The sequence below is a fragment of the Triturus cristatus genome, chromosome 1_1 (genome assembly GCF_964204655.1).
Source record: "Triturus cristatus chromosome 1_1, aTriCri1.1, whole genome shotgun sequence".
NCBI lineage: Eukaryota > Metazoa > Chordata > Amphibia > Caudata > Salamandridae > Triturus > Triturus cristatus.
Window position 1 is genome coordinate 331,258,685 of NC_140579.1, and position 20,241 is coordinate 331,278,925.

Below are 20,241 nucleotides of genomic sequence, written 5' to 3' on the forward strand. Positions count from 1 at the left end.
TATAAGAATACAGCTAACTATTCACTTTTACCTCTCTTACTGGCCCCTCGTATTGGAAGATAAAAGGTGCAATAAATGAATGCACAATTCTAGACATCGCTCTAAGGAGGAATGAATTGTCTTGTGGAGCGCGGTGACTGTGCACGGTGTTGTTTGATTTTAGTTGTCCTAGACCTCATTTTCAGAAGCATCATTTGATTGTTTCGATGTATAGATATATCAAAAGTATCTAGCATTGGCGCACTTATAGCTCTGGATGATAATCGTTATTTGTGTATAATTTTTGAATTTTTATTTTAGAATACTCACTGGTAAAAGAAAATCCTGAAGAAGGCATTTGCCGAAACGCGTTGGTGGTATTCCTCAAATCGCTGCCAGTGTTTTACTCATATTAGTTTGTTTTTATTGTAAATTGTGGTTGATTACAATATATGTGAAAAATATAATGTGCTGCTAGAATTGTTGTCTGTATTGTGATCAAATTAATGTAACACTAATTGTAATGCCGATTTATCTATGTATTGAAAAAAGATTGTTTCAATTGAATTTGCACACATATTTCATCATTTATAGATGCACATAAGGGTGACAAAAGTATAAAAAGTTTAACATAAAAGGAAAACAATTACTTTAAAAAAAAAAAAGAAATAAAAAAGATTATAATCAATTTACGTTCTGTGTTATACTATATAGATGTGAGTCCAGAGCTGCGTCATTTCCATGTCATTGTAAAACGGCACTTTACCTGGTGCAATCACTCTTTTTCCAATATAGTTTAATTCCCACATAAACACACCATCCAGATAACATTTTACACCATTGGTGGCCTCCATAATCCTTTGAAAAACGGACAAAGCCAGCACCAAACCAAAAGGTATGTGCCTATACCAAATAGTGCAATAAAGGCTTTAAGCTCCTGAGATTCCTCATACAACACACCTGGTGATAGTGCCCTCAAGTTAACGCAAAAGCAAATCTCAGCATTGGAATTCTTTGCCACAATTGATGCCAAGCACTCCCTTGTTCCAACTAACTTATCCAATTCACATTTCACCAGATTTTATACCCCTACTGCCAGTTGCTTTACCTTGGAAACACTTGGTTCAGCACCACATTTAAGCATTATTTTATACACATAGGACTTTAAACATCCAATTTAATCCAAGAAAACCTCTGGAAATTCACCAACAGCATTCAAACAACCAACTCCTATCTCCCAAACTTTTACCTGTGGATTCATGGTAGGGGTCCAGGTACTCTCCATAATCTTTCCGCACTCACCATCCCAGAATATCATTACCACTTTCAGATACGTAAATTTTCTCTTTTGACACGCTATCTTTGAATTCTAGGTTGCCATAAAAATACCCCCGCATTGGAATCTCCTGCGCCCCACATCCACTTGGCTTCACATTCAAAGCATTCAGGTCTTCAAAATCCCCATTCAATTGCTGGTAGGTATCCTGGTATATTATAGTTAGGGAGGAACAAGTATCAAAAACATTCTTACCTCCACTCAGTTCAGCCTCACAACTTCAAACAGGTTTGCACACTAATTCCTACATAACTGTGTCACAATTTCAGCAAATCAGTCACTCAATTCATGTATTTTCATTGGTGGAGCAGAGAACCTAAAACATTTCATAATGTGTCCCTTTCTTCCTCACCTATATAAAGCTGGGCTATCCTTAAAACTGACCATGTGACCTTGCTGTCCACATCTATAACATGTACCATTGAATTTCCCGTTACTATGTTTGCACCTCTCCTTACTTGTTCCTGCTTTATCTTTCACTCCACTCCCCACACTCACTTGTGTTTAATCTTTAGCTCCAGAATTCCTTCAAATGTCAGAAACACATGCAACGCATGCTCCACTCTCTTTGCATTCATTAATACTTCAGACAAAACTCTTCCTTTAGCCATAGTTCATCTGTCAACCTCTCTTTACAATTTAGCAAAAACTGATCACGTATGTGTTCTTTGCATAGTGCACCATATTTGCATGTAGCAGCCACTTTTGTCAAGCTGGCTACATATTCTTCCACACTCTGATTCTCACCCTGTACTCTCTTCCCAAATTGGTAACTCTATAGAATTATGCTTATTTTGGTAGATAGTGTACTTTTCGTTCAAATAAATTTCTTCTTCATCTAACTCAGGTAACACCTCAAATATATCCTGTCCTTCCCTCACCCCAAATAATGTACTAAAAGCACAACCTTCATCTTCATTGTCAAACTGTTCAGACATACAATAAAGATATAATACAGAAATACTTTTTTCCATTTGGACCACTCAACTTGCGTATTTCCTGCTTTGGGCAACAACAAAAGAAAACAGGGGTGCTGTAATGTTCTGCATATCCTAACCACCAAGGTACAAAATATCACCAGTCCATATGGATTAAAGCACAAAGAGTCAAATACGTAAGATGTGCTAGTTGCTGTCACAAATGCAACTACCCAATTATAATTCACACAAAAAATGGTGGGTCTGCCACTGATAGGTATACTGTTCTTCTGCAAGGTAATAGTGTCCCTGTCACCGACAGGTAGAAGGTTCCTCAGCAAGATAATAGTGTGCCAGCCACTGACAGCCAGAATGTTCCACTGCAAGATAATGGTATACATGTCACCAATAAATTAAATATTGTAGAACCAGAAACCCTATATTACTTGCCTGATGTTGCAGTACCAATAACCACAATGTTTTTAATAAAACGAATGGTGTGCCTGTCAATGACGCACTTGATGCAACTGACAAGCAAATATAGATGGATGTTGTACCTGCTGCAACTGACAGGAAAGCATCCTAGGATAATGTACCTGTTACCAATGTACTTGACGCAAGTAAAATGTAAGTATGAAAAGTGAGCTGGTCACTGATTAATATCTGCTGCAACAACAAAAAAACTGTCATATTAACAGCAGGCAACATATTCTAGGCAGTTCCATTCTCACATCGTTGTCAAAACCCCAAAAGCTCTATTGAACTGGTCAGTGATAAACCAATCCTCCAAAATGGCCGCCTCATACACTCCTTTGTGTGTTCTTTATATAACAACTGAGCATGTTTCAAATTCCAGCCTAAACACTTAAAATGACAGCCATGTTTTTGATCAAATAAAGGGAAATCAGGCTTGTATGAGTTGTGCCTAAAACTCCAAAATGTCCAGCAAATCTTGGAAACCTTATTTTCTATGGCGAATTACTTATTTTGCCATAAGGTTGTAATAATCATCTAAGATGGCTAACACTGGTTGGAATACAGTTTTCCATTTGTAGGTTTGTTCAGGCACACTACTGCTATGCCCCATTGTGTGCCCATCAGTCTTCCACAACATTGCTGTACCACATACAAGATGTCAATCAGCACTGACAAATTGCACTGGTAGAATTTCCACACAGACACTACACAACTTCTTAAGCATGAGCTCAAACCAACTCTGCACTCATGAGTTCTGCACATCAACAAGCCTCCTCTTCGCTAGTGTGAATGTAAAGGTCATACAGGCGAATGTTCAAGAAAAAAGGTAAGTGCTTATTAAGCGGACCTCAGGCACATCATGTCCAACAGCAACTGTCTTCAATAGAATTTTTGCTTTGAAGTTCCATGCACCTACACCAACATTGCAGGACATTACAGAGATCTACTCATCAATAAATGAAAGCAAACTGTACTCTTGATCACTAATTAAACTAGTGCATTAATTAATGCAAATATTTAAAAAATATATATCAATTTTACCTGATGTTCCTTGGAGAAACTCATAATATTTCACAAACAGGTTCATTCTCGGAGATTCAGCTCAGTTTCAAAGAGTTCATTATTGGCCGATGAATATTGAGACAAAACATCATCAAATACTGTAGGTTGTAGGATCTGCACGATATAAGCCATTATATAAATACATAAAAATAAATATACTGAATAGTACAGTCTTTATAGAGGAGGCTTTTGGCTCTGTAGTGCCCTCTATTATTGTTATTATTATTACTTAACATTTCTAGAGTGCATAGCTACCCAGAGGCATCCCAGCGCTAGCAGCATAGCAGAAGAAGGAATGGAGCTTACAGATTGATGTTTTGATATAACCATGTTTTCAGGTGCTTTCGGAAAGTAAGATGATGGGTCTCTGAACATAACTGCAGGGAAAGACTGTTCCAGAGCTTAGCTCTGCTATATGAGAAGGAGCTGCCCCCACTCCGCATCCTTTGGATTTTGGGAATGATGAGCAGGCTCAGGCTTGCGGAGTGGAGGGGTTTCCTGGGACGATAGAAGGTAATGAGGGACTTAAAATAGAAGGACCTTTGTCCATCAGGTTTTTTGAGCTATACAGAGGGAGTTAAATGTAATCCTTTCCACAATGGGTAGCCAGTGTAGGGTCTTCAGACATGGCTTCACCAATTGAGTTCTAGGAGTTCCAAGCAGCATGCCAGCGGTGCAATTCTGGGGCACTACGAGTTTCCTGATGGTAGATTTAGGCGCACCCAGATACAATGAGTTACCATAGTCCAGGCGCGGGAGAACCAGGGCCTGGACCATAGTTCTCCTAGCCCCCATGGGAAGGAGGGGAAGAATTTTCCTCAGCACTCGAGGCACTACAAAAAGAACTTCACAATGATTGAGATTTATGGGGCATGAAAACAAGTTGTTCCAGAACAGGTTGTTTATCTTGCCCAGCAGCTCTGCAATGTGTCCAACAGGTCCAGTGTCTCTGGGCTCTGAATGATTGGATCCTGAGATTTCAGACACAGTCATTTCAGGCCCAGGCACACGCATAGCATTAATTTTGATTACTGTACCCAAAGTTATCGCTCCTTAGTTGCTGCATCAAAGTGTGCCAGGTTGTACAGTACTGCCATTCACAATCTGAGCAGCTTCTCAGAGTGCATCAGCATGTTCAGTGCCAGCACTCACACCCTTTAGCAGGATCTAAGTGCGACAGCTTGTACTGTATAAGCATTCACACTAAGCATTCCCTTAGTTGCTGATTTAATTGTGCGTCTCTCTATGGTGCTAGAATTCGCACTAACATTCACATCTTAACCTGCATCTAGTTGTGCCAGTGCATACAGTACAAATGCAAAAAGAACAGATGATGAACAGAATGCTAAACAAACCAAACATTCACCCCCAGTCACAGATCTGGGTTAAATCCATCATTTTTTTGCATTCCGCACCAATTAGTTTACACAGTACAAGAATGCACATCTCTCACCTGTTACAAAAGTGTACCAGTATGTTCACTACTAGGATTCACAGACGTTTCCTGCTGGTTTGTGTGAGCCAGCTAGTACAGCACCAGTTTACAACCCTTAGCTGCAGGTTTAGGTGTTCTAGCTCAAACTGTATCGCCACTCACACACCCCTTTGGCTGGCCAGTGGCCTATGTGCGCCTCACTAAAGCATGCACATAGAGTGCTCGCAGTGCCACCTATCAGCCTCTGATAGGTGGCACTGCAAGCCCTCTATGAGGATGCCGTAACACGTACCAGCCACTTCCACAGTTTGTTGATCATATTTTAATGATTTATCGAGCACCAGGCTTTTATTCTTAGGCTTTGGGGTGGGTGCGTGTCCCAGACATGTTGGCCATTGCAATTTGAGATCCGCGTTGGGTAGATTGCCCAGATACATTATTTCAGATTTGTTGCCATTAAGCCTAAGGCAGGAGTGTTGCATCTGATGGAGCAGGGTTTTTACTCTAAAACCGAATATCTGTTTCATTTTCGCATGTTATAACTAAAAGTACTACTGATTAATTATTAAAATATTAAAAGTTTGTTGAATATTGAATAATCAACCTTATTAACAAGAGAATTACACGTGGGAATGCTATTGCATGGCTAAATAACAAGTGAACTAAGTTGGTGAGCAAACTAACAGAAAACGATGTTGCTTATGTGATGTTATGGTGTTTTGCGCTTATAATTAATATGCATTAATGGCTTCTGATGTCGCAAATGGCTAGATAAATACACACACATAAGGGTAATTGCAGGGGAATAACACTGTTCAATCATCTCTATGCAGTAATTCTGTTTTATGTTTATTTTACTTTAAGTTGTCCATTGTGGCCTGCCACAAAATGGCCGCCACCCGCAGCCTGCATTGGAGTTGCTGGAAATTTACAGAAAGGCATCGCTCTGCCTGTGACCTTGCACCTCCGGTGAACTGAAAAGCCATAAGCATGATGACAAGTCTGGGACAACAGCCAAAAGCCCCTGAAAGACGGAAAAGTTGATACGAACTGAGAGTGAACCCATTTTTGCAACAAATTCAACTAATAGAAACATTCCTGAATGTTGTGAATTAGTCATGAACATTCAATTTTGCTATTGATTAGTTGGGACAATCTATGTGAGAACCTTCCGTAAAATATCGAAAAAGTACCAAGATTACATTATTTCCGCCATTCATCCGTTCTGAATAAAGAAATGATACTTTTTAGAATGTCAATTTCAGTATAAAAATAAGTAGACTAGAGAGGTCTAGCGCCACTTCTTCCCAAGCTGATGATGCGAGGTCCCTATGCTGACGGAGAGGACGATGACTCTACATGACGGCAGAAGACTCTAATTTTTCTTCAGAGGACCGGTTCTGACTTAGGATCTGACATTTAGACAGAATAGGTAAATATGAGAAAAATGAATTTGCATTTAATTGGCTTTTCTTGAAATATTAGATAAATGAACAATCTGTTTGAATTCCTGTCTCGGGTGATTATTTCTGGTCATGTTTATTTGATTTTATTGTGTATTCTTTGAAATGTATTTCACTAGATCTTCAGCAACTAGCTGGTCGCATTGACCTCAAAGTATAGGCAGATTAGATAGAGCATATGTGAAAGGTGTTTCTCCTTTACAGGGCACGGAGAGTGTGATTTAGGGTGAATGTTGGTGTAATGGGCCCCACCAGCGTGTGATGTGTGTATGCGTGTGTGACTGTGAAATCATTCCGTCCGTGGAAGTAGAGGGGATTTGGAAGCTCTGATCTGCATCAGTTTCTTGGTAGCAGATTGATGGTTAGCTATTGTCTTGATCTGGCGAAATTGCGTGTATATAGGCTTATTGATTATTGATTGATATTTGTACTAACACTATATGTTGAAGTCGTGTTGAGTTCTATGTATTGCGAACGGCTTCTGGGATGTAGGAAGTCGGTGACAGTTCCGTAGTAGAGCAGAGGGAGTGTTGCTCTCGGAAAAAGGCAGGATTGTTGGCCCTGTATGCAGACAGGGAAAACGTGTGACAATTGAAGTTGCGCGTCGCATTGTCTGGATTCGACAAGGTAGCATCGCTGTGTGTTGCCATTAGAAACGTTTTCTGTGTGAGAGAAGTGTATATGATAGCAAAGGTTATCTGTGAAACTCTGGTCTTAAGTCCCAGGGATCCGTAAGGTTTTCCGTTAAAGCTTACCGCTGGAGAAGTAATAGGTATTCTCGGAGCTTGTTAGAAGGACAGGGCAGAGGTAAGCGCTGCTTTGTTAACGTATGATATAATTCTGTAGTAGGACAGACTGTTCGCTGTTCTCAGGAAAGACAGAATTCTGTGTGAATATACTACATTTTCTGGTGTGTAAGTGCGTGAATGAGAAGGCATTCTGGTTAATTGTGAAACTCTTAGGAGCATTCCGAAGGGGAACAGTTAATTGATGCTTGTTAGAAGGGTAAAGTAGAGGGATGTGCTACTTTATCAACGGAAGTAACGATTCTGTAGTAGAGCAGAGGTAAGCGCTGTTCTCGGGAAAGGCAGAATTCTCGTGGGAAAGGTCTTTTGCTGTTCTGTGGCTAGCGAAGCAGACAATGGAGATGTTTGTATGTTGTAACTAACAGACTCGTAGAAGTTGAAACAAAGTCTACCGAGTAGTCTTGTAAAGGAGGGGTAGACGAGAAGGACAGGAGACAGGAGCAGAAGCGACTGCAGCGGCTGCTGACGTCAGGGAGACCCCGCTGTGATTGGACAGTGGGCTAGAACAGAGGAAGCGCAGAGTTTGGTGCTTTAGTGTGAGTCGCGCTGGGATTCGCGGACTGAGTCAGTGACGTAGACGCTCCAGGATTGGTGCATTAGTGTGAGTCGCGCTGGGATTCGCGGACTGAGACAGTGACGTAGACGCTCCAGGATTTGTGCGTTGGTGTGAGTCGCGCTGCAATTGGACAAAAGATCGTACAGCTGTAGTAAGAGTAAACAGCTAGTGGAAAATAAGAAAGATGTATTACCATGCTGAGGAAAAGAAGAAAAAGTCCTTGTTTAGTAAGGTTAAAACCTGGTTTGACAAGGATAAAGACATAGTGACAAGGGAAGGACAGTTATTGCCCCCGATAAGAACCCCGGCATCCTTCATGGTTGTGAAGTATGGGTATCATACCTGTATTTGGTTAGATAACTGGGTGAAATACTATAAGGATGACGGAGTGTTGGCGTTCCCAGAACATGGTTCATTTAATCTGGCCATACTGAGGAACTTACGAGAGCAGATGATGACCCTAGAGCCTCGGCCTAGGCCGACGCAGTTTGAGGCATTAACTGAATGGGAAGACGAAATGCATGAACGAGAAAAGCAGAGGGGTGGGGTTAGCTACCGATATATGTTCGGGCGAAAGTATGATCGCGAAACCCATCATGACCGAATGAGAAGGTGGCGAGATGCCAGTATGACCGAGGGGTTATATCCTGTAAGAACAGCAGAGGAATCAGGAGGGAGAAAGTGTACGGAAAAAGAACATAATGTAGAGACCAGAAGATATGGGGCAAATGAGTCTGATGATGATATCTTAGAGGACATGCTCTACAAAAGACCACCCCCGTATAGAAGAGAACCAGAGGTCGGAACAGCAGTTACCCCAATAAGAAACACCCTGCGGATTATAAAGACAGGGGCTACAGCCCCTGAGCTGAAAAGTGGTTGTTCTCTGGTGGAAAGAGAGAGAGAGAGAGAGAGAGATAGAAGAAGAGAGAGAGAAAGAGAGAGAGAGAGAGAGAGAAAGAGAGTTAGAGAGAGAGAGAGAGAGAGAAAGAGAGATAGAGAGAGAGAATGAAATTGAAAATGAAAAGACCAGAGAACTAGCAAGAACTACATCTGAACTAACAGAGAAAATCAGGGAGCTGACTAAGAATCTTGAGGCTGTTACAATGCCTGTGACAATAGGCCCGGTTATGCTGAGTTTTGACAAGCAGAGGGCGGATGAAAAAGGTTTGACAGTGCCATATGTGGGCAATAGGTTGATTGTACCTCCGGGACAGGCAGAAATGAGAGCGGGAGAAACACAATGGAGAACAGGAGAAAATCAGTGGAGACATACTGTATGTGGAGGGGAAATGAGTGTGCAGACTAACTCAAGTTTGAATTCTTGATGTATGGAAGGGACCAGTGGATCAATTTTGGAACCGCAGAGGGTGGCAGAACCAGGGGGTGCGGAAAAATCTGTGATAACTGCTGAAGATTTGAATGACTGGCTGAAAACATTACAGAAAAAGGAGAAAGAGTCACAGGGAATGGATGTAGCTAGGCTACGTATGGAAACGGAAGAATTGATAGTAGGAACCATACCTACAGCTACACTGAAGAATTACCAGGAAGGGGAGATTCTCTTTTTATGTAAAAGTATCACATGGAGAGCAAAGAACATACATGACAGGTTGAAAGGAATAGCCAGTGAAGTGGGAATTGACATGGATAAGATGAAAGCTTTACAGAAAACATACCGAGTGGATTTTTCAGACAAAGATATTGAGAATCTGAACAATGCAGGCCGAACAGGACAGATTAAGGAAATGATTGCCTTGTTAAGGAAATGGGGAGATGTAGAAAGATGGAAAGACAGATGGTATCAAAAGCGAGAGGATGGAGTGGATAGAACTTACTCAGCATTTCCCCTAACAGAAAAAGAGAAGGCAGTGACAGCTTACCCCATGAGAGAGATTCCAGGAGGAGGGTATGTACATGTCCCATGGACCAGACAGGATATTTTATCATTTACGAATGACTTCCCTCGACTAAGGGAAAAGCCTGTGGAGTGGTACAGACAAGTTGACAGATTTGTAAAGCTGTCAAAAGTACTGTGGATTGACCTGAATAGTCTGTTTGATATAATTGTACCAGCAGACCTGTGGGACGAATGTAAAATAGTCATAGACTGGCCTACTAAGGAATACCCAAGAGATCCAAAAACAGGAGCTCCAGACCCGGAGGTCATGAAGAAATATGAGCAGGTTATGGCCTTCTTGAAAAATAAAGTACCCTCCAAGGAGACAGACTGGGTTAAAATAGACCGAACACATCAGGAATTGAAAGAATCAGTTCATGCTTACTGTGAAAGACTGATACTAGCTTTTAAGCAGTTCAGTGGAGATGAACACCTGGGTGACAAGGTTCTGAGTCACTTTGTGTACAGATTTGTGTACGGTTTGCGGCCTGAAATCAGTGAAATGATACGGCAGCATACCGTGGATTGGCAGAGTAAGAAGATTGATGAGATTTTGAGACATGCAAAATACTTCAGTGATGAGATTGAGGCAAAGCAGAGAAAGCTGAAAGAAAAGGCAATGTGGGCACAGGTGAAAGTTGCAGAAAGACAGGAAGCTCAGCTGGTTGAACAGGCAAATAACCCAGGAAATAAACCTAGGTTTGGGCCAGGAAAAGGAAAAGGGAGTATTGAAGAAGCAAAGAAAAAGTTCCCCTGCCACAACTGTGGAAAATTGGGGCACTGGAAATCCGAGTGTAAGAATCCACCGTCCACTAACGATGATAATTCATCATTGAATTCGCAGGTGCAGAGCGAGGGGTGTGGTCAGCATCGGCAACAGCAGAAGGCTGATAAGCAGCAGAATCAGGTGCCAAAACCACCCTTGCCACAGAGAAAAGGATCCCAGAAGTACAGCCAAGAAACGGGGTTCTACGATGAAGAACAGGTAATCAAACCAAAACGCGCAAGCGTTGTATCTCAGTATTGGATGAAAAATGAGGGAAGTGACTTTGAGGGAGACTTCTGACGGTGCCGAAGAGAGGAGGAGGAGTGCGTACTTGGCGCTACTCTGGAAATAGACCAGGCAGGACCTTTTGTAGATGGGAAAATTAATGGTGAAAGCATCACTTTCCTAGTTGATACTGGGGCTACGAGATCAACTGTCAGGTCAGCTGATATAAAGAATCTTCCTCTCTCGGACGAAGCAATCCAAGTGGTTGGTGTGTCCAACACACAGATTAAAACACTGCTTACTGAACCAGTAAAGGTTAGAATAGGGAAATTTTCAGACATGCACCGATTTGTGGTGTGTGACACCAGTCCAGTAAACCTGTTAGGCAGGGATCTGCTGTGCAAAATGAATTGCACTATTTTCTGTACTCCAGATGGAATAACCTTTGAAACACCTGATGAGGATGTGCTATACAGAATGACCATGGATAACAGAGAATGTGAGGCTTTGGGAACATATGCAATATTTAATCCTGATGCATTACCCCCAGAGTTGAAACAGACAGTGAAAGCAGCAGTTTGGGATTTTACTGGAGAAGATGTGGGCCTGATGAGAAATGTAGATCCAGTAAAGATTACTGTAAAAGAGGGAGTGGTTTACCCAAACATACCGCAATACAGATTGACACCTGAAAAAATTGAAGGGATAACACCCTTAATTGAGAAGATGATCCAGCAAGGGGTGTTAAGAGAAATATTGAGCAGCCCATGTAACTCACCGATAATGGGACTGATGAAACCTAATGGAAAGTTCAGAATAGTACAAGATTTGAGAAAGATTAACAAGATTACTGTGCCATGTTGTCCGATTGTGCCAAATCCATCAGTGATTTTGTATCAGATTCCTCATGATGCAGAATGGTACACGGTAATTGATTTGTGTCATGCTTTCTTTTCAATCCCATTGCATCATGACAGCCAGCCGATATTTTCTTTTAGATTTGGAGAACGGATTTTGGCATGGTGCCAAATTCCACAGGGGTATACAGAGAGCCCCTCAATATTTAATCAATTGCTAAAGAAATCTCTGGAAAGTCTGACAATGCCTGAAAATTCAGTTTTGGTCCAATATATTGATGACCTACTTGTGGCATCAAAAACACGTGAAGCTTGTGAAGTAGATACTATTGCATTGCTGAATCACTTGGCAGATGGAGGATTAAAGGTATCTCCAGCCAAATTGCAGTTCTGTAAGAAAGAAGTCCAGTATCTAGGACACAATATTGAGAAAGGCCTGAGAAAAGTGACCATTGACAGAATCAAAATAATTAGGGGAATGAGAGCCCCAATGACACAAAGAGAAGTGAGAATGTTCCTGGGAATGGTGGGTTACTGTCGTCAGTGGATAAGTAATATTTCCCTGATTGCCAAACCATTGATTAAATTGACCAAAAGTGAGGTGAAAGACCCATTAGAACTAAACCCAGAGGAAATGGCTGCATTCAGAGAGCTGAAAGACAGACTTTGTGAGGCTCCTGCCCTAGGGATGCCTGATTATGAAAAGGAATTTGAATTGTACCGTAGTGAAAGAAATGGATGTGCACTTTCAGTGTTAATCCAGAAACACGGACGTCTGAGAAGGCCAATTGCCTATTTCTCAGCAACTCTTGACCCAGTAGCTGTGGGTTTGCCAGGTTGCCTAAAAGCAGTAGCTGCTACCTGCAAAAGTTTGGAACAAAGTGAGGGAATCATAAAGGGATACCCTGTACGGGTATTTGTACCTCATGATGTGGCAATCCTTTTAACAAGGAGCCGGACACAGTTCATGTCTCATAGTCAAAAATAACAATTGATGGACAGAATGCAGAACAATGTCATACATTCACCCCAGTACAGAGATCTGGGCCTAAATCCATCGTTTTTTTGCTCACCATGCCATTCCAGTTTGAACCCAGCCATATGCAAATCAGTCTTGACCCTGTGCCCCATGGGAACAGTCCAGCCCGAACTGCCAAGCCAGGTCCTCCCTGGACTGGAAACAAGCATCCTAGGACCGGTTTCAGGCTTTCAGCCCTCGTCAGCCAGGATAGCTTGATTCCAGTGGCATGGAGAGCAAGGGACTCACGTCTGAGCATACCCTTCCCACTCGGGGTGACAAATGCAAAAATAACAATTGATGGACAGAATGCAGAACAATGTCATACATTCACCCCAGTACAGAGATCTGGGCCTAAATCCATTGTTTTTTTGCTCACCATGCCATTCCAGTTTGAACCCAGCCATATGCAAATCAGTCTTGACCCTGTGCCCCATGGGAACAGTCCAGCCCGAACTGCCAAGCCAGGTCCTCCCTGGACTGGAAACAAGCATCCTAGGACCGGTTTCAGGCTTTCAGCCCTCGTCAGCCAGGATAGCTTGATTCCAGTGGCATGGAGAGCAAGGGACTCACGTCTGAGCATACCCTTCCCACTCGGGGTGACAAATGCAAAAATAACAATTGATGGACAGAATGCAGAACAATGTCATACATTCACCCCAGTACAGAGATCTGGGCCTAAATCCATCGTTTTTTTGCTCACCATGCCATTCCAGTTTGAACCCAGCCATATGCAAATCAGTCTTGACCCTGTGACCCATGGGAACAGTCCAGCCCGAACTGCCAAGCCAGGTCCTCCCTGGACTGGAAACAAGCATCCTAGGACCGGTTTCAGGCTTTCAGCCTTCGTCAGCCAGGATAGCTTGATTCCAGTGGCATGGAGAGCAAGGGACTCACGTCTCATAGTCGGCTGACTAAATATGAGAGTCATTCTTGGTGCAACCAATGTAAGTCTGGAAAGATGTGTGAATGTGAATCCAGCGACACTGTTACCTGATGCTGAATGTGTGGGAGTGAGAAATGATGTTGATCATGACTGCTTGGATGTACTTGATTACTGCACAAAACCAAGGCCAGACATAAGAGATCTGCCATTGCCTGAAAGTGATCATGTGTTGTTTGTGGATGGATCTTGTCTGAGAACAGATGAAGGAGTGTTGAGTGCTGCATATGATGTGTGCAAAGTCTCGGAAGTTGTGGAAGCATCACCATTGAAAGGAGTTAAATCCGCTCAGGTGGCAGAATTGGTGGCACTTACAAAGGCATGCAAGGTTGGGAGGAGTGTGAGAGTGACTGTGATGACTGACAGCAGTATGGTTTCGGAGTTGTCCATGATTTTGGCCAGCTATGGCTACAAAGAGGTTTCCTGACCTCAAGTGGAACTCCCATAAAGAATGCTGAAGTGGTTGGAAAACTGCTAGAGGCAATACAGCTGCCCAAAGAACTAGCAGTTGTAAAATGTGCTGCTCATGGTCATGGTGACGATTTTGTAACAGTTGGTAATAAGTTCGCCAGTGACATAGCACAATATTGTGCAAGGAACAATCACTCAATTAACAGGAGCAAAGAGCGGGAAATGTCTTTTTGTTCATTAATGTTTACTAATGAAGTGGGGACATGGGAGGAAGTAAAACAGCTGCAGGATGAGGCAGAAGATGATGAAATGAGGGATTGGGTGAAGGCAGGTTGTGCACCCAGAGAAAAGGATCATGTGTGGGTCTACAGGGATGGAAGACCAGTCATGCCAAACAGCATGCTGTCAACAATGGCAAGGATGTATCATGGCCAAGGACACTTGGGGAGGGATGCTATGATAAGAGCCTTTAAGCAAACCTGGTACAGTCCAAAGTTCAGACTGATAGCAGAAAGTCTTTGTCAGAGATGTCTGATATGTCAGCAATTCAATCCTGGAAAGAAAACAGTGGTGAGCCTAGGAACAATTGGCAGAGAGGGAGGACCCTTCACAAGAATGCAGATAGATTTCATTGAAATGCCCCCAGTCAACAGGTTGAGGTATGTTCTGGTGGTGGTCTGTTTGTTCTCAAGGTGGGTGGAGGCGTACCCGACAAGAAGAAATGATGGGATAACAGTGGCCAAATTACTGTTAAGAGAGTTCATCCCAAGGTACGGGTTCCCAGTAACCATTGAATCAGACAGAGGAGGACATTTTTATAATGAAATCATGAGTCTAATTTGTGAAGCATTGAGTGTACAGCAGAAGTTGCATTGTGCTTACAGACCAGAGGCTTCTGGGGTTGTTGAGCAGATGAATGGCACTATCAAAAACAGAATTGGCAAAATGTGCTTAGCCACAGGAATGAAATGGCCCGATGTCTTGCCTCTAGTCCTGATGACCATTAGGTCTACTCCAGACAGAACAACAGGTTTGAGTCCACATGAAATTATCATGCGACGTGATATGAGGCATGCATATGTACCAGTGAACAAGCTGATAACTATAACTGATGACATGATTTTGGATTATTGCAAAGGCCTGGCTGACGCAGTTCATTCTGTGTTTCACCAGGTTGGAGAAGACGCCACCACACTTGAAAAGAAACCAGCCCATGATCTGAGCCCAGGGGACTGGGTAAGGATAAAAGTCCACAGAAGAAGAAATTGCCTGGTTCCAAGGTGGGGAAGGCCAAGACAAGTCATCTTGACCACAACGACTGCTGTGAAGTACGCTGGTGTGAAGAATTGGATACATGCAAGCCACACACTGAGAGTTCCAAATCCAAGAGATGGTACTGGAAAAGAATACTTTGAAGAATCAGACTCCAGTGATGATGCAGACAGTGAGGCAGTAAGAAGGAAAAAGAATCATGAAAGTGGGGAGAGTGAGTCAAGAGAAGCTTTCATCCCTCCAGAAGATGTTCTGAAGAGAACAGTGCAAACTGCAGAAACAAGCTCAGACTCAGAAGAATTGCCTGAGGTTCCAATTGACAGTGATCAACACAAAAAGAAAGAAAGAAACGAAAAGAACATTCCAACAGAAGAGACACCTGAGTCACATGAAGGAATTGGACAAGTTCCACCTGAGATAAATATTGAAGAAAAAGGGACAGACAAAGACAGAGAGGGACAGATTGCGGAAAAACCCCGAGGAGGTGTAGGAAACATCAACAACAAGCTAGGTGAAGGGACAAGCAGACAGCAAGAAGATTGCGAGTCAGAGACCCGAGGAGGGACAGAAGCAGGGAAATCTCAATTGGTGGAAAAAGAGACTGTTGGAGAAAAAGAGGTTGCTAAAGAAAATGAACCAGTAGCAACTGAAACAGAGTCTGATGAAAGTGACAATGAAACACATGGAGGACGAGTTCTGAGAAGGAGAACTTGGCTTGGAGAAAGAAACAATAAAGAAGGATAGCAAAAGAGAAACGCTAAAGGAGATCTTTGGCCAAATAAGATAAAGAGACTGAGGTACAGACTGACACGGGTTAACTCTTCGAGAGCTGAGCAGGTGAACGAAGTGTCAAGTCAAAACCCAACCAAAGAAGAAGAAGCAAAGATACCTGAAAGAGCAAAAAGAATAAGAAAACCAAACCAGAGGTACAAGTCACCGGAATGGACGTATGTGGCACTGTCTGAAGAAGGAGAAGAGGCGGACAGCCAAGGAAGTCCAGAGGAGGGTTTACTGAAGGAGGTTGCTGAAGAAGAAGCTGTGGGAATCCTGAGAGTTATCTTGTCCGACATTGGAGAAGAGACGGATGTTCAGGACCTGCTACAGTTCGATGATGATGAAGAGACAGTGAAAAGAGGATAATCCAAATTGAGTGAATCCAAGAAAAATCACTTGGAGAAGAGAAGAAGAAGTAATACTAAAAATTAGTAGAGTGTAATAATCTGTTGGGTACTTGCTGCCCTTAAAAGTTCAGTAAAGGAGTAGAAGAGGCTAAGTCAAAAGACACGGTCAAATTAACAAAATGGCTAACACTGAGAATAAAAGTAGATGTACCTTTCTGAAAAGATGGTGCAAAATGTGCTGCTGCTGTACAGGTTTATTAATGCTACTTTGGAGCGTGCTTGCTCTACTGATTTCATTTAGAGTTACTATAGACACTTTAGAAGGTCATACTGAGAACAAGACTAATATAGGGAAGAGTCCATTAAAGGTAGTTCCGACTAGAACTAGTAATGTACATATTCACAAAGATAGGTCAATTAACGATTTTTCTAGCAATGTTTTTTCTAAATTGTTGTATGAGTACGTAAAGACAATGGAAGTAAGGGATTGCTACGTCTGCATGCAATTACCTGCCTCTGTTTCGGAAGGAGTGACTTATCATCATCTTCCGGCTACGTATGGAATTTCTTGTAGTGTGTTAATTAGTATTTTTTATCAATTGGGGAAATTAGATTACAATATGTCTAATGTAGATAATATTCTTGGGCAGTTGCCTATGAATAAAGCACTGAATCCTGCAAAGGATGCTAACACTTTAGGTGAGATTTTTCTAGAAACCAAAGAATTAACCTTAGACTATGTTTTTAAAAACAATTTAACTTGCAAATTGAAAGGAGAAGAGAAGAATTTTCTAGACATGGTTGAGAGAAGAAGGTTGAACATGCACAAGAAAGCAGAAGGGCATAAAATGAGTGACACAATGTGGGATATTGAGAAAGAAAAGGAGTTGAAAAATGGAGCCAGTCCAACTATGGCTATAGATGGCCCACAGAAGGGAAAACTGTGCATTACCAGGAAGAGATCCCAATATGATTATTATTTCATAGGGACTAGTGAGTGCCATTATAGATACTTTATTGCAACCGTATGGGGATTTGGAGGAGGAGAAGATCCAGTTTTTCCGGGAGTGTATTATATTTGTGGGAACAAGGCTTATTACCGTTTGCCTGACCATTGATTTGGTACATGTTATGTTGGCCTGGTCTTTCCAAAGATTTTTCACATGGATAGAGTAGATGATGCTGAACATTCTAACACATTAACACGCTATAAAAGAGAAACATGGACAGAAATTGTAGGAGATATTTTTGGAGCTTTAATTCCAGCAGTGGGAATTTCTTTAAATGCATATGGCATTCGGAAACTGTCCACAGTGGTAGATCGCTTATCAACAAGCACCGCTGGAGGCTTTCTTTTGGTTAATACAGAAATGGTTGCTTTGCGTGCTATGGCAATGCAAAATCGACTTGCCCTTGATATTCTTTTGGCAAAAGAGGGTGGAGTCTGTGGAATGCTGAAAGTTCAACATTGTTGCACTTATATTCCTGACGAAAGTAAAGATCTAAAAGTTTACATCAAAAATATTACTGATTTGCATGAAGAATTAGTACCACTGGAAGCTGAAAGTATCTGGACTAAAATGGCTAACAAGATGATTGCTATTAAGAACTTTGTAGCTAAGATAGGTAGTACCATATTTGGTAAGATATTATTTCCATTAACTTGTGTAATAGTTGCATTATTGATCCTTAGATTAGGATGTATGTGTTGTAGATATAGAAGAAATAAAAAGAAAATTATAAAAGAAAATGTTAAAAAGAGACAGAAGAAATCAGAAATAGAACTAGAAGAACTAAGAGAAAGCATGTATATAGAAACTAAAAAGGAAGATGAGATGGAAACTAGGGTCTAAAAAAGAATAAGAAGACATTTCAAATTCTTCCAAAAGGGGAAAACTAAAATTGATTTTTGGGGTTTTGATTTTTGTGGTGATTATATATCACCAAAGGGGGGATTGATGGAGCAGGGTTTTTACTCTAAAACCGAATATCTGTTTCATTTTTGCATGTTATAACTAAAAATACTACTGATTAATTATTAAAATATTAAAAGTTTGTTGAATATTGACTAATCAACCTTATTAACAAGAGAATTACACGTGGGAATGCTATTGCATGGCTAAATAACAAGTGAACTAAGTTGGTGAGAAAACTGACAGAAAACGATGTTGCTTATGTGATGTTATGGTGTTTTGCGCTTATAATTAATATGCATTAATGGCTTCTGATGTCGCAAATGGCTAGATAAATACACACAAATAAGGGTAATAGCAGGGGAATAACACTGTTCAATCATTTCTATGCAGTAATTCTGTTTTATGTTTATTTTACTTTAAGTTGTCCATTGTGGCCTGCCACAAAATGGCCGCCACCCGCAGCCTGCATTGGAGTTGCTGGAAATTTACAGAAAGGCATCGTTCTGCCTGTGACCTTGCACCTCCGGTGAACTGAAAAGCCATAAGCATGATGACAAGTCTGGGACAACAGCCAAAAGCCCCTGAAAGACGGAAAAGTTGATACGAACTGAGAGTGAACCCATTTTTGCAACAAATTCAACTAATAGAAACATCCGTGAATGTTGCGAATTAGTCATGAACATTCAATTTTGCTATTCATTAGTTGGGACAATCTATGTGAGAACCTTCCGTAAAATATCGAAAAAGTACCAAGATGACATTATTTCCGCCATTCATCCGTTCTGAATAAAGAAATGATACTTTTTAGAATGTAAATTTCAGTATAAAAATAAGTAGACTAGAGAGGTCTAGCGCCACTTCTTCCCGAGCTGATTATGCGAGATCTCTATGCTGACGGAGAGGACGATGACTCTACATGACGGCAGAAGACTCTAATTTTTCTTCAGAGGACCGGTTCTGACTTAGGATCTGACATTTAGACAGAATAGGTAAATATGAGAAAAATGAATTTGCCTTTAATTGGCTTTTCTTGAAATATTAGATAAATGAACAATCTGTTTGAATTCCTGTCTCGGGTGATTATTTCTGGTCATGTTTATTTGATTTTATTGTGTATTCTTTGAAATGTATTTCACTAGATCTTCAGCAACTAGCTGGTCGCATTGACCTCAAAGTATAGGCAGATTAGATAGAGCATATGTGAAAGGTGTTTCTCCTTTACAGGGCACGGAGAGTGTGATTTAGGGTGAATCTTGGTGTAATGGGCCCCACCAGCGTGTGATGTGTGTATGCATGTGTGACTGTGAAATCATTCCGTCCGTGGAAGTAGAGGGGATTTGGAAGCTCTGATCTGCATCACATCCATGTTGCCACCTTCTCCAGGCAGGAGTCTAGGTCAGAAGGAGCATTGTGCTGATGATTTAGAGAAACCACTAACTGGGTATCATCGCATAGGTGAGAATTTTTATCCCGAATGGAAGGACAATATCTGCCAGCGGCCTCATATACACGTTTAATAAGGTAGGACTCAGGGAGGATCCCTGAGGAACTCCATACCTAAGGGGTAGACACCTGGAGGTAGATTCTCCAGCAAATACTTGGAATGTTCTGCCACTGAGGTATGATTCGATCCATGCAATTGCTTCCCCCGACACTCCTAAACTCCTATTAAGGAGGATATCAAAATTGACAGTGTCAAACGCGTCACTCAGGTCGAGGAGAATGATGGCTACTGCTCCTTCCTGGTCAATTTTCTTTTGAAAAAACAGTATTATTTAGAC